Source organism: Coenobita brevimanus, chromosome 72, assembly GCF_032717465.1.
Source record: "Coenobita brevimanus isolate Jiangsu-jjx chromosome 72, ASM3271746v2, whole genome shotgun sequence".
NCBI lineage: Eukaryota > Metazoa > Arthropoda > Malacostraca > Decapoda > Coenobitidae > Coenobita > Coenobita brevimanus.
In genome coordinates this window covers 13,746,393-13,761,588 of record NC_137025.1, presented here as the reverse complement: position 1 = coordinate 13,761,588, position 15,196 = coordinate 13,746,393, and the positions used below count along the sequence as shown (strand labels likewise).

The 15,196-nt window shown below is 43.7% G+C and overlaps 1 protein-coding gene across 2 annotated transcripts in view; it reads left to right on the top strand.

Moving 5' to 3' along the window:
* Positions 1 to 1,841: 1,841 nt before the first annotated feature.
* The window catches only part of LOC145407264 (zeta-crystallin-like), a 72,388-nt gene continuing 59,033 nt past the window's right edge, over positions 1,842 to 15,196 (top strand). For both annotated transcript variants that reach the window (XM_080278302.1, XM_080278301.1), the window contains exon 1: positions 1,842 to 1,904. The gene's annotated coding sequence lies outside the window, so the exon portion shown is untranslated. The remainder of the gene's footprint in view (positions 1,905 to 15,196) is intronic.

Sequence of the window (15,196 nt, the reverse complement as noted above, 5' to 3'; positions counted from 1 at the left end):
ACTCTGTCACTGTTCACTGTTCTTTTTCCCCTGACTTATTCTCGGTATAAGGGGCGTCACTTATTTACCCGTGTTTCCTGGGTTTGATACACTCTGTCGTCGGGGCATGAGGAGAGGACCTTAGGGGGACTCTGCCTGCAATGGGCAACACTACCCGCAGGGGCAGTCACTGCCCGGGTCCTGGTCGTCGGTGAGGTGCAGGGAGGCCCTCCTGTCTGGGGGCCTCGACCTGAGGGGAGGACCTTACCTCGGGGCCTCGTTGGTGGGGTGCAGGGAGGCCCTCCTGTCTGGGGGCCTTGACCTGAGAGGTGGCCCTCGGGACTGGGGCCAAACAGCTGGAGGAGGCGGGCCTGGCGTCTGCGGCTCCGCGGGGTGAGGGAGTCAGGGTTGCCCCCGCCTGTAGTCTGCTGGTCTCACCTGGGGGTCCTGGGGGTGCGATCGTCTGCTGGGAGACGCGCCGTCAGGGTTGGACTGCGGCCTTGTCTCCGTCTGGTGTCTGTAAAAGACAGAGATTTCCCAGGCGTGGGAGGCAGGTCCGGTCTCGGACTTTGCCACCACTCTGACGACACCTCCGGGGCAACACTCCCGGGTGGTGACGAACAGTTCCCACAGGGGAACGAGATAGGCAGAGTGTCCACGGAGACCGTGTCCTCTCCTATATACAGGGAGGGAAGCACAGAGGCGACTCTCTCTCCTGGGTCTGCTACAGCCGTGGCTCCAGGTCTTCTCGCCCTGGGACCCACTTCTAGCTGTCTGCTAGGGCCTCCTGCCCTTGGAGTGGCTAAGGGGCCTCTCGCCTTTGCGCACTCTTCTGGCCGTAGCCTTGGGCCTCCTGCCCTGGGGGTGGCTAAGGGCACTGACGCCCTGGTGCACACGTTAGGGCCTCCTGCCCTGGAAGGGGCTAAGGGCACTGACGCCCTGGTGCACACGTTAGGGCCTCCTGCCCTGGAAGTGGCTAAGGGCACTGACGCCCTGGTGCACACATTAGGGCCTCCTGCCCTGGAAGTGGCTAAGGGCACTGACGCCCTGGTGCACACGGTAGGCCGAAGCCTAGGGCCTCCTGCCCTTGAAGTGGTTAAGGGCGCAAGCGCCCTGGTGCACACGGTAGGCCGTAGTCTTGGGCCTCCTGCCCTTGAGGGTGTAACTATGGCCGTCGCCAAGACGTTACTTGGGACTGAATCCTGTTCAGTCCCACCCCACTGCTGACGATGGTTGTCCCACCTGCAAGGTCGTTGTCGTTCTTCGGTCACCTGGTGTCGGGGCAGTTGCGGGGAAGAGGGGCTCAGGTCAGTAGTGGACGGGTGACCCTCTTGACCTGGGTCACTAGCCCCCCCGTTGTGTCCTCCTGGGGTGGTGGTGTGGTGGTGGTCCGGCGGCGGGCATTTTAGTTGTTCCTTTGACTGTACAACCATAGGAAGTCTTAATTTACCACTGAACTTTGGGAAATAAGCCACCAAAGGATGGAAATCTCCCACTAAGTTAACATAGACGAACTTCGGTGGAGAGTGTAGTGGATATTATATAGAGTCTATAATGGAGAAGGAGTAATTGAAGAGTGTAGTGAGGGTGGACGGGAGTGGAAGGTGGATCTCATTGAGTACAATAACCATTCTTTTCATAACAATTTAGAGTAATTCTGAAGACAAAAATAAGAAAAAAAATGATAAAAATAAGCTGCAATTAAGGCTTGCTTCCTGGCAAATTGATTAAGATCATTTATAAATACGGACCTTGAGGCCATGTGTTAGTGTTGCCATAGCAACAGCATAGATGGCGGCATCAGCTGATTACAGACATCTGTGTTATCGGTGATCGTCTGACGTCTAGTCATCGTGATATAACCTCTTCACTGTCATCCTCACTAGGGGGTGTTTTTCATCAGAACAACCCAGACTACTGCAAAGGTAAGAGTCGAGGAGGGTAGAGCTTAAGATGAACGAATATTGCTTCACCTCATAAGGTCTTACGGTGTCAGGTTTATCAGGAGGTTATTTAGTAGTAACAGTAAATCTTGTACATGTTCTCTTTGGCTAAGAGGTAAATACAAATACAGTACTGTATTCCACAACCCACAGCCTGTATAACTGTGTTTGCTGAAGAAGGTGTATGGCAAAGACCCACCACCTCCATTTGTTGTATATATACTCCAGACCTTTGCAGCAATAAAAATTTCAGTCAGTCAACACCAGCCCTTTTGGCCAGCAGCCGAATACAGTATCCGGTAAGGTAAATTTTTAAACCCTAACACCGGATTCCAAAGAAATAATATCATGAATCAGCTCATTGCTCAGTACTAAGTCAACATTTTTCCGCAAATTAAAAATAAGTGAAATACTGTGGGGTCTTTAATGTGGTGTTAAGGCATTGTAAACATTAACCCTAACCTGGCTTTTTTTTTTTTTTTTTCCCTTAATGGTGACGCTAAACAGAAATGAATGAATTTCAGGCCAATTTTGGCATTAACCTGCCCAATTGCCACTAACCTTGCGTAGATCTTTTATTTAGACCTAACCGAGATCAATTACCAGTCTTACCCTAAGTTTTTGGCACAGTCCATCTTGACTGATTTCAAATTCAAAATATGCAACAGCCCCACTTCCAGCCTGGTGTGACAGAAAACTGAATTGGCACTTTTAATAGGAAAATACAATTTTTTTTTCTCCATAAAGGTTCATACACACCTAATTGTCTGATCCAGTAAAAAAATATATATATATAAATAAATTTAACTTAATAAAAATATCTGGATTCAGAGTGAAAATGTCTTAAAGTTAACAGGTAATACACCTTTAGATTGTCAACATGCCTTGACAGACTTCTGCTGTGCATAAATTATGATTTACAGAGCAAATAAATGTATTTGCATGTAAATCAATATTTATACAAACTACAGTTCTGTCAGGGTGAGTTAACAAGCTGAAGGCGAAACACTTCCACCAACTTTAGCAATCCTGATTTTTTATTAAGATAATTTTATTACAGTGGTTTCTCGAATTTCGACAGTTTAGAATTCGATGAATCAAATTTCGATGCATTTTGGAGTAGTCTGCCTATCTCACTTTTCGATGCTAAGTCGCGTATTTCGATGCTCTCTGGGCCAGACCCCAACCAAAATAAACAGAGATACCAGTAATATTTTTGATACAAACCAAAATGCTAGAAGTGAAGGAAAATTATAAGAAAAAGTATGACCCTAACCTAATACCGTATGTGACATGTGCTGTCAGGGCCAGACTCCAACCAAAACAAGCAAAGATAATATTTTTGATGTGAACCAAAATGTTAGAAGTGAAGGAAGATTATAAGAAAATGTATGAGCCTACCCTAATATCGTATTGTGACGTGCTGTCAGGGCCAGACTCCATCCAAAACAAGCAAAGGTAATATTTTTGATGCGAACCAAAATGCTGGAAGTGAAGGAAAATTATAAGAAAAAAGTGTGAGCCTAACCAAATATCGTATGTGACGTGTGTCAAGAAGAGAATGAAAATCATTATTTATTCATATGTAGATCACACGATGATAAGGTTCTGAGACAATTCACCACCAAGTCAATTCGCCATCAGATAATTCCCCGTCAAAACATGGATGATTTCCCGTTAGGACAATTCGCACCCTGGACTATTCCCTTTCATTCTATAAATATACTTACAGTATTATTAATTAATCAGTACTTTAATAACTCAAAGATAAAACAAGAGAAATTAAAGGAAAAGAATCAATAATAGAAATACTAAAACAAAATGAATTACAGGTGGTAGCAAATACAGTAGGCAGAAAACTGAAACGAAGAGAAGTACAGTAATTATGAATGTAAGGAGCAACATAGAAATGAACAATAGAGACTGAGAAAAAAAAAAAAAAAGTCATGTTTAAGGACAAGAGCTCCTGGATGGGAGTAGGCACTAACAACAACAAGCCGTGTGCAAGGTGATGTTCAGTTGTCGGTGGCCATCTTGTGACAGTCCTGCCAGCAGCCAGCCCTCTACAGCCAAGTGCCGCACTTTCAGCCTGTACCATCCACGTGTGGACATGCATTTCACTCCAATTTGGTTGTATGTATTTTCTTTATATTTTCGTTGCAACTTACCTGTTTCAAGATGGCAAGCAAGAATGATTCTTCGGGTGGCAGTGATAATCGACAAGACCAGCCTGGCACCTGTAAATCTTCGCAGCCAAAGGAGAAATGGCAATACAGGAAAGGGCTGAAATACACCAAATATACACTTGCTGACAGGATGGCAATACAATGCAGAACTACAATTACTTAACCACAATTATAGTTCATAAAGTTTACAGGGGGTGTGGGCAAAAAATCATGATTTTACGTAGTTAGGTTCAGAGGCCCTGGACCCAAACTAATTTTTCCCATAAGTTCAGTTTAAATTTCGATGATTTGAATTTCGCGGTGGATTTTAGGTACTCATGCCCATCGAAATTCGAGAACCCACTGTATTTTTTTTTTTTTTTTACCAGATTTCAGAAAATTGGGTGTGTATGAACGTATATGGTGATAAAAATTATAACATTTTCCAATTAAAAGTGCCGATTTGGTAAATGAACGCCGACTCTGTATTTCGTCATACCTCTTCCAGCCCTCTGATTGGCTGAATCAGAACCATAGTGCACCAGTGTAAACAAAGGGACCACCAAGAAACAAAAACGCATCACTTTTAATGGATAAAGTACTGTATAAGCAAACCACCAGCACAGACACACATTAAAGTCCCCACAATATCTTGCTTGTTTTTTATTTATGGAAAAGAACATCACAGAAGAAAGTTGACCTAGAACTGTGCAACGAATTGATTCACGTATTTGTTAGGAATCTGGTTTTATGGTTTTGTAAACATCATCCTCTGGTACTTAAATGCTGTTTGTTGCATGTGCATTAAAAAAAATATTTTTCTTATTGTTTTTCATATATTATTGTAAGGTCTTGGGATCTGGTTTTCCCTCTACCGTCCTGACTAGTAGACTAGTTTAGGGAGGTGATGGGGTCAGTTTGGGCTCTGGCTCTATTTCTGTGCTAAAAGGCCTTTTGGGTCCAGTGGACCCCAGGTTACCCAACCTGTGATTTTTTTTTTTCCATTTATGTGTTCTATCCTTTTTTTTTTTTCTTTTTTTTAATATGTGCTTCTCTTTCTTCCTAAAGATATGTTGGCCATTGGTCTACAGCAGGCATTGATAGAAAACAGGTGGAACATGTCGGTTTTGGTATGGCAGCCACTAATATCAGTTGGTATAAAATTTGCCAATGTTTTTCATTTTAATTTTCCTGACAATAGTTCATCTTTTACATTTTCGTACATTTTGCACCAAATTGAAGGAAAAGGGCTACAGAAAATATGTACAAGTGATTATTTCAATAAAGTTGTTTTAAGTATTTTTGGTGATTTTCTAAAGATTGGGGTCTGATGGACCCCAGTTTACCTGAGGAAGGATAAAATTTTAGGGTTATCTGAGGAGGGTTAACCCCTGAAGTGCGGGTCGTCGTGTTTGTGACGCTCGCCAAAAAGGACATAACGGCGGATCGTCGCGTTTGCGATTTGAGTTAATTTTGAATAAACGCGGGCAAGGATGTTCCAGCTGGTATTGTCTATCAGTACCACCACCGTTTAGCTACAATTAGCATACTTTACCTTTGTACTACTGACCTCCATTGTTGCCAAGTATCGTGTTTTTCCCCCCCACCACGGCCCGGCCAGCCTGGCTGTGATATATGGCAGCGCTATGACTGCTCAGAACTGTAAATCTGCGCTCTCCTCTCACAAGCAGTTTATGCTAATAGGAAACGCTTGTTTCCCCAGTTGTCACACTAGCTTTTTTTTGCGCGGTTTGCCCCTGTTTATCGTCAGTTTACTGCAGGCTTTCACAGTGACATTATGGTGAGTTCTAGCTCTTCCGAGTCAGTGCGAGCGGCAGACAGGAACGAGAATAAAGTGACGGGCGTAAGGCAGAATAAAAAGCGCGCCGCGGTGATCTTTTGGGAAGTAATATGATTGAAAATAATGTAGTATACGTGTTTTTAGCTGTGAAAATGGAAATGTTTGTTGAGTGACGGGAAGACCGCCGCCGCGCTGCATGTCGGCCGTATGCTTCATTGATTTTAGCCTTATTTTCAGTGCTTATTGTACAAATACGGATTCCAAACTACCTGTACGTTGTAGTATAAAGTTTACTGTGACAGAATGAGGCTGTGGTAGAGGGGAAACCAGGTTGCTGGAGATGTGAAAGTGAAGATTTTGTTACCCAACTTTGCAAGTCTCCACAAGTCCTTGGGTAGTCCACAAAGGCTCAACATCTGTCTCTGGAGAAAGCTGAATGTAAGTACTATCTGCCATAAAAATTATAATGTTCTAGGGTTAATCTCTGATTTTTGGCAAATATTTTCCTACAGGTACTCAGACCGTGATACAACCCCGCCACACGGGGGGGGGGTCGGCTGTCGACAGCCGCGGTTTAGGGGTTAATATATTTCAAGTTTTACTTGCCTCTGGCTAGATGTGAAGGTTATAACTGAAAGATTTGGGATGAAACAATACTGGTGCTCAGTTCCGTGATGTAAAAAGTTCTCTCTCACCTTAGTGTGCATGCCAAATAGCTGTCGCCAGAGCATTCTTATCCCCTTTAGGAAACCAAATGATGTATCCTAAGCTATCTTAACCTAGCTTAATTTAACTGGGGGGCATTTCTCCAAGACTCCCATGATTTTAACCATCTAGGAGAACTTTCTGCACTTGGGAACTTTGAGCATATGACACCAGTGCCACTGGTAATGGGTAACACCAAGGCAAGTGCCAGAGAGAGTATTAAGCCAAAGACATTGACTTTCTTGTTAGCTTTTATTTTATTAACACACAGATATCAAATCTTAGTTCTTCAGATATGATTTTTGGCATGAATTCCAGTTTTTCCACCTAAGTTTTCATGACTCAGGAAATTGGCCTTTCACATCGTAACACTACATTTAACCTCTCATCTCATTTCTGCTTTCAGGACCTGCCTGCTTTTGTTAGGTTCAATAATTTGAAGGGTAAAAGGGGAAATAAATTAGTACTGTACTGTTCATTACATAGCTATATAACTATTTCGCCAAACTTCTCGTTAAAATAAGTCCATGTAATAAGTTGACGTTATCTTCTGTTAAGTCCAAGGTAAATAATAAAAGAAAAAAATACCTGTTAAGATATACTGTAATTTCTTGTCTAATGACAGCTAATACTCAGTGTTATGTTTCAGAGATTACTGGTATGTCCTGTGTAGCTGTATGACAGTGGTTCTGTTATATGTCTGTTTAAATTAATTGGATCCTGAATAACTGGTTAACATCTAGATAAATTTTTGGAATTACACCCAGCTTATGGACAGTAAAATTTACCGTATATGCTCATTTTTTATTTAACAATTTTAAAAACTTACTCTTCTATTAAAGTCCATCACAAAAGCTTTTTTTATGTACTTAGTAAATAAGGAAGTGGGGCAGGTTCTCCAGCTCCTATCTTCATCTTTGATTGCATCTGTGTTAAAATGAACTAGCGTCACCTAACTTAACCCAACCCAACCCAGTCCAACCAACCCACCCCAGCTTACCCTTGTATACTAAGTACTAAAAAGTGCATTTTTGATGGATGTGTATAGAAGAGAAATTTATTAGAATTGCATAAAGTAAATGGGAAAGATATTAATTTCAGTCTTCATTAACATCTGGAATACAAATGTGGGCGATTGTGTGTGTGTATGCGCCAATGCAAGATCGTGCTAGAAGCGTGAGAGAAGAGTTCTGGGCAAATGTAGAAGTGTGCATGGAAAAGTTTGGAAGGAATGAGAGAGTGTTTTTGATCGGTGATATGAATGGTAAAGTTGGGAATGTGAAGGTGGATGGAATAGTTGGTGAGTGGGGTGTGCCTGCTGAGATAGATGAGAATGGGAGTGCGTTAGTGGACATTTGTGCTGGGAGGGGGTTGGTGATAGCCAATACCCTCTTCAGGCATAAAATGATCCACAGGTATACGTGGCGAGTAATGAGAAGGGTGGGTGGTGAACTGAATGAAAGGAAGGCAATGATTGATTATGTGTGTGTGGATGAAAGGATGTGAAGATGTGTAATGGATGCAAGAGCTTATAGAGGTTGGGGGAGTGGACTTTCTGACCACTACTTGGTGGTGGCCAGAATTAGGATTCAAGTAAGATGGAGGAATAGAAGAAGGGAAAGACGAGAGGAAGGAGTAGTTGCAAGGAGAGTGGACAGGTTACAAGAGGATGAGAAAAAGGCAGAGTATAAGAGAGAAGTGGAGGAACGATTGGGCAAAAATGAATTGGAGCAGATGGGAGACGTGAAAGGTGTGTGTAGGATATTTACAGAAGAAATATGTGCAGCATGTGATGTGGTGTGTGGAAGGAAGAGAAGACGGAGGGGGGTGCAAGGAACAGCGTGGTGGACTGAAGAGGTGAGACAGGCTGTGGCACAAAAGAAGAAAGCATACAATGAATGGATGAGAAATAGGGGCATGGAAGAAGTTGAGAGGCAGAAGAGAGAGTTATATGTAGAAAGAAAGAGAGAGGTGAAAAGATTAGTAAGAGAGAGTAAGAAGAGAGTGGATGAGGAATTTGGAAGGAATTTGAGTGTAAAATGGAGGGACTGTAAGAAAATGTTCTGGAAAGAGGTGAAAAGAGTAAGACAGGGTGGAAGTGAAGTTAGCAGGGGAGTGAAAGATAAAAATGGTAGATGACTAGTGGAGAAGGGAGAAAAAGTGAGCAGATGGAGAGAACACTTTAAGGAATTGTTGAACATAGAGGATGGAAGTACTGTAATGCGAGTATAAGTGGCTGGGGAATGGCTGGGAGAAGGAGGGAGGTGAGACGACAGGAAGAAATCAGTAGGATAGAAGTTGTGGAAGCAATGAAGAAAGTTAAATTGGGGAAAGCCCCAGGAATTGATGGAGTGTGTGGTGAAATGCTGAAGCATGGGGGAGAGATAGTAGTAGAATGGATGTGGAAGATGTGCAGATTGGCCTGGGAGGAAGGTAGAGTCCTGGAGGATTGGAAGTCAGGTATAATTATTCCCTTGTAAAAAGGAAAAGGGGAAAAAGAAGTGTGTGGTAATCATAGGGGCATTTGTCTTCTTAGTATAATAGGAAAAGTGTATGGTAGGATACTTATTGACAGAGTTAGAGAAAGAACAGAGGAATTAATTGGAGAAGAACAGGGAGGCTTTAGGAGGGGAAGAGGTTGTGTAGATCAGATATTCATTCTTAGATCTTTAGTGGAAAAGTTTCTAGAGAAGGGAAAGAAGTTGTATGTGGCTTTCATGGATTTGGAGAAACCATATGACAGCTTGGATAGACAGGGATTGTGGAAAGTGTTAAGAATATAGGGAGTAGATGGGAAGTTGTTGAATGCTGTGAAGAGTATGTACGATGGTGCGAAGGCTGCAGTGCGTGTGGATGGTGAACTAAGTGAATTTTTCTCTTTGAAAGTTGGGTTGAAACAGGGATGTGTCATGTCTCCATGGTTGTTCAATCTGTACATGGATGGGGTAATAAAAGAGGTACAAGGTAGGGTAGTGGATGTTGGAGTGGCCCTAGTGAGAGAGGGTAGTGTTTGGAAACTCCTTGTACTGTTGTTTGCAGATGATACTGTGTTGTTGAGTGAAGACGAAGAGGAGCTGCAAGGCTTGGTGGATGAGTTTGGGAGAGTGTGTAAGAAACGGAATCTAAAGGTGAATGTAGGGAAGAGTAAAGTGATGGTCTCTGAGAGAGGTGAAGTCAGTGAATGTACAGGGAGGTTGGATGGTGAGGAATTGGCAAATGTGAGTACATTTAAGTACTTGGGTAGTGTGATGAGTAAGGATGGAGGTTTGGAGGGTGAAGTGCTTGAAAGGGTACAGCAGGGAAGGAAGGTTACTGGTTCTTTGAAAGCAGTGATAAGAAACAGGGAAGTGAGCATGGAAGTGAAAAAGTTACTACATGACAGTATTGTGATACCAACTCTAACGTATGGAAGTGAAGCTTGGAGGTTGTTGGAAGGACACAAGTCAAGAGTGAGAGCAGTGGAAATGAGTTATTTAAGAGGAGCCTGTGGAGTCACATGGAGAGACAGGCTGACGAATGAGGATATAAAGGAGCGTTGTGGTGTGGATGTGAATGTGATAGGAAGCGTTATGAGGAACACACTGAGGTGGTTTGGCCATGTGGAGAGGATGGAGGGTGAAAGACTGACGAAGAGAGTGTATGTGAGTGAGGTGGAGGGGGGAAGAGGGAGGGGGAGGCTGAGGATGAGATGGAGGGATGGGGTGGAGAGATATATGAGAGAGGGATGTGTGAGTTGGGAGCAGGGCAGTGAAATGGTGGGGAACAGGGCGATGTGGAGGCGATTTGTTTGTGGCCACCCCAAACGGGATTGAGGCGTCTGGCAATAGATAGATAGATAGAATATATAACATTGTGAGAAAAGCATTAGCCCAGTGCCAAAAAAAAATTTGCCCAAAAGCCTAATCAGTAGTATAATCATCTACCTCATGGTTTAGAATAAGGTATTCATTACACTAGTGTGCGCTACCTGCAGAAAAAATTATATGGAAAGAAGGAAATTTCCTCTTCAAGTGTTTCCAAAGTGCAGAGTTGTAAGACATTGAAGGAAAAATGGGCAAGTATTGTGTCCTTCACTTTCTCCCACACACAAACTGGGCAAAGTGCAATGCTGTTACTGCCAGAAAACCATATATGTAAGCCACATGTGCAGTACCAGGTGATGACTCATAACCATAGCTGTGAGTAGGGACAGTGGAGGAGATCGATTACTAAATGGAAAATTCCATGGTGAGAGGTTGGGCAGCATTACAGATGCCCCACTCTCCCTGGGAGGTCAGTATTACAAACGCTAGCCCGAGTGCGGGTGCTGAGACCGAAGTCTGGGCCGAGCACTCCGATTCAGACACATCCCGACTCGTGCAGCAGTTAACCTGTCTTCTTTATGCCCATGCTCATCAATGGGACCACCTACAGACCTGGGGTTGCTTTCATTCGCAAGGAGAGTTGGTGAGTAATATGGTTTTTAAATTGTTTCTCTAACTGCCATACTTTCCGAGATATTAAGGTTTGAAAACAAGCAGTTTGGGGAAAATTGTCCATACAGAGAGGCTGGTGGGAGTAAAAATCACCTGGCACTGGGGGTTATGGAGCAGGTGGTGAAGAAGAGGACCTGTGAACATGGAGGAAAATGTGGAAGTTGAAAAACCAAGCAGTAAAGGATGCCTTCTATAGTGAGATGAATTGAATAGTGGCTGAACAGAGAGCAGTTTACAAATGTGTTAATGAACAGTACAGAGCTTTCAAGAACAATTTCTTTAGAGTTGCTGATTCAGTGTTTGGATGAATAAGGGAACCCCCAAGACATATGGTAACATGGTGGTGGGATGATGGTCTAGACTCTAGAAGCTGCAGTTAAGGAGAAAAGAAGCCTTTTTTTGGCATGGAAAATAGGTGGTAACAAAGAGGAATATATGGCTGCCAATCTTAGGGTTAGAAAAGAGGTATACAAGACAAAATCTGAGTCTCAGTAACTTTTACTGGATACCCTATATAGCATTGAAGGGAAGAATATAACATTGAAGGTGGCAAATTAGATGAAGAGGGAAAACTGGGATATCGTATGTGAGCAGTGTGTGAAGAATGATGAAGGAAAGATGGTGTAGAAGTGTGAGTTTTACGCCAGGTACCCCTTTTTTTGGATAAGGACTAAGGCGTTGCCCCTGGATAGAGGACTTTGGTTTGGAGCGTGTAGCATTTTATGACCGGATGCCCTTCCTGATGTCTACCAATGACTCTTGGGTGGATTCGATCCTCCGACCCTACGGTCAGAGCGGAGCGCTCTAACCCACTGAGCCACGGCTGGTGAACAGTGAGGCAATTAAATACACGTGGAGAGAGCATTATGATTAGTTGCTGAATGAGTTTGACTGGAACAGGGAAGGTTTGGAGTCAGTGGATCGAGTGTTTGGCTCTTGTCCTTTAATTGATGCTGTTACTGTCAGCAGGGCAATAGTCAGAATACAGTTAGGGAAGGCATCAGGTGTGTCTAGGTTGACTGCAGAAATGCTGGAGGCCTCAGGAGATACAGGAGTGGGATTAAATACCACACGCAATGTACTGCTGCTTTTTTTTGTCTTCCCTTTCCTCTCTTCCACCCTTCCTCTTCTGTCTTTCTTTCCTTCACTCTTTCCTCTTTCTTCTGCCTACAGGTGACTTTACACTCCCTCTTCTGTCTTTCTTTCCTTCATTCTTTGCTCTTCCTTCTGCCTATGGGTAACTCTACACTGAGTGACAAGCCAAATGGTTGCCTGTATGCCAGGAAGCCATATACTACACTGGGTGGTAACCATATAACCAAATTATGGCACTTTGTGGTTTAGTGGGTAATTAAGGTGCTCCAATCAGATTGAGCCTGTGTAGGTTGCTATCCAAGGGGTCGTTGGGGTTTATTGCTCATGTAATGCCACTCAGGGATGAGTGAGGCTGGTTGCTCTCATCTTAAATGTCGGACCAACTTGCCTAGCCTCAGGTTCCTACACTCCTCATAGGGTGACATAAGACAGGATGATGGATGGATGGATGGATAAATGCAGTATATATGAATGTTGTCCCAGGTTGTGGTAGGTGGGAGCACTCACCATCCACTCACTCATTGTAGTGCCGCCTTGGGTATCTGCCCTTTCCCCTAATTCCATTCTCTTCTGTCTTTCCTTCATTCTTTCCTCTTCCTTCTGCCTAAAAGGTGACTTTACACTCCCTCTTCTGTCTTTCTTTCCTTCATTCTTTCCTCTTCCTTCTGCCTATGGGTGACTCTATGCTGAGTGACAAGCCTAATGGTTTCCTGTACACCTGGAAACCATTTACTATGCTGGGTGGTAATCATATAACTGTATTATGGCATCTGTGGTTTAGTGGGTAATTAAGGCACTCCAATTGAATTGAGCCTATGTAGGTTTATATCCAAGAGATGGTTGGGGTTTATTGCTCATGTAATGCCACTCAGGGATGAGTGAGGCTGATCACTCTCATCTTGAATATCAGGACCAACTTGCCTAGCCTCTGGCTCCTATGCTCCTTATGGGGCAAGTTAGGATTGGATGATGGGTGGATGGATGTGTTGTCCTAGATGACTGGCTGAAGAGTGTGATTGTAATTGTGTACAAGGGGAGGGGTGATGCCCTGGAAATAGTGTGTTGTCCCAGATGACTGGCCGAAGAGTGTGATTGTAAATATATACAGGAGGAAGGGTTATGCCCTGGAAAGAGGAAATTATAGAGGCATAAAACTTTTGGAAAAGATAATGAAGGTAATGGAGAGAGTCTTAGAAGATATGATCAGAGAGAGAGTGAATATTGATGAGATGCATTTGGGGTTTATGCCAGGCAGAGGGACCTCTGATGCCATATTCATTGTTCGACAGCTTCAGGAAAAATATATAGGAAAGAAAAGGGATCTGTACTTTGTTTTTGTTGATTAAGGCCTTTGACAGAGTCCCAAGGGAGGTGGTGAAGTGGACAATGAGAAAGCTTGGGGTCGAGGATTGTTGGTTAGAGTGGTTGTGGCTATCTATGTGGGTGCTCGCACACAGGTGAGCGTGAATGGAGATTCGAGCGATGAGTGCCATGAATGTTGGTTTGCCATGAATGTTGAACTCTTGTTTATCGTGGTGCTTGAGGCCCTCTCACCTGACCTCAGAAATGGACTCCTGTGGGAGATGTTGTTTGCCGATGATTTGGTATTGATTGCAGAGAATAAAAGGGAGGTGGAGGAAAGATTCAGAAAGTGGAGAGATGATATTTGGCACAAGAGCTTGAGAGTAAATGCAGATAAAACAAAACGAATGTTATCTAGGGCTGGTGGCAGTGCTGTTAAAGAAGAGGGAGGGTGACCATTTGTGGTTTGCCATGAGGGTTTGAGAAGTAATTGCATCTTGTGCAGTGTTTGTGATAAGAGGGTGCATAAGAGATGTGGTGGTATTAGGGGTAGACTGGGAGATAGTGCTAATTTCATGTGTGCGGTTTGTCGGGTAGAGCATGTGGAGACAGTCAGGCGTGAATGGATTGATCTTGCTGGTGAATCTCTTGAGTGTGAGGAGGAGCTTTGATACTGTATTTGTGAGACATGTTATGTGCTGGAGGTGGGGCCAGAGCTAGCTCTGCAGCTGGACTGAGGAGTGGTTGGAAGAAGTTCAGGGAACTGTTGCCTTTCCTGACACTGAGCGTGTATGGAGCGTGTGTTAGGAGTATAGTGCTGTATGGTACTGAGACGTGGGCAGTAAGGGACAAGGATATTTGAAGCCTGAAATGGACAGAAATGACAGTAATTAGGTGGATGTGCAGTGTGTCCTTGAATGCGAGGCCTGGGGGACTAGACTTACAATGGAAGAGTTGAGAGGAAGGAAGGGACTGGAGTGTATTGGTGTTGTTATAAGGAGAGATGGTTTGGGCATGAGGTAAGGATGAGGGATGATAGTTTGGTGCAGAAAGTGAGAAGTGTGAATGTTAGGGGTAGGGTTGTGAGAGGCAGACTGAAAAAGACCTGGAATTAGGTCATAGAATGTGACTTCAAGGATAAGGGACTGAATATAGAGGCTGCCAGAGATTGAGCAACCTGAAGAGCCACCTTTAGGTGACCAAGGGCGACACATGCAAGGATGTTGGAGCCTTTATAAATGAATGAATGATAATTATGATAGGTGCATTCGACAATCCCTTATGGACATGGTGACTCACACTATCTGACAGTCAGGCATTTGATTCAGGATGGCTGCCCTCTGTCTACATATACCTAACCCCCAACTTAGGCCTCTGCACTTACAGCCTCCTTCGCGCCACCCGTATGAAGACCTCATCTCGCTTGTCCACTCCCTCACATGTCCCGCGGCCACGATTGTTTCTCTTACATTCCCTGTGTTACTTAACTATCTTGTTCATGCAAGGTCATCAGAATACCATCATTATCACCAAGTAACAGTGAAAATGCACAGTGAATATTGCTGTGTGTGATATTAAGTGGAGAGAACTTTTTTTGTGTGTGTGTGCGTGCGTGTGAAATAATCTTGTGACTTAGAAATCATATCTGGTGCTACCCCCAGTGGAAAGTGTGGTATCACTGCTGCCACTGAGGGCAAGTCTAAGAGGGTAAAATGTAGCCTGTCGATTGAT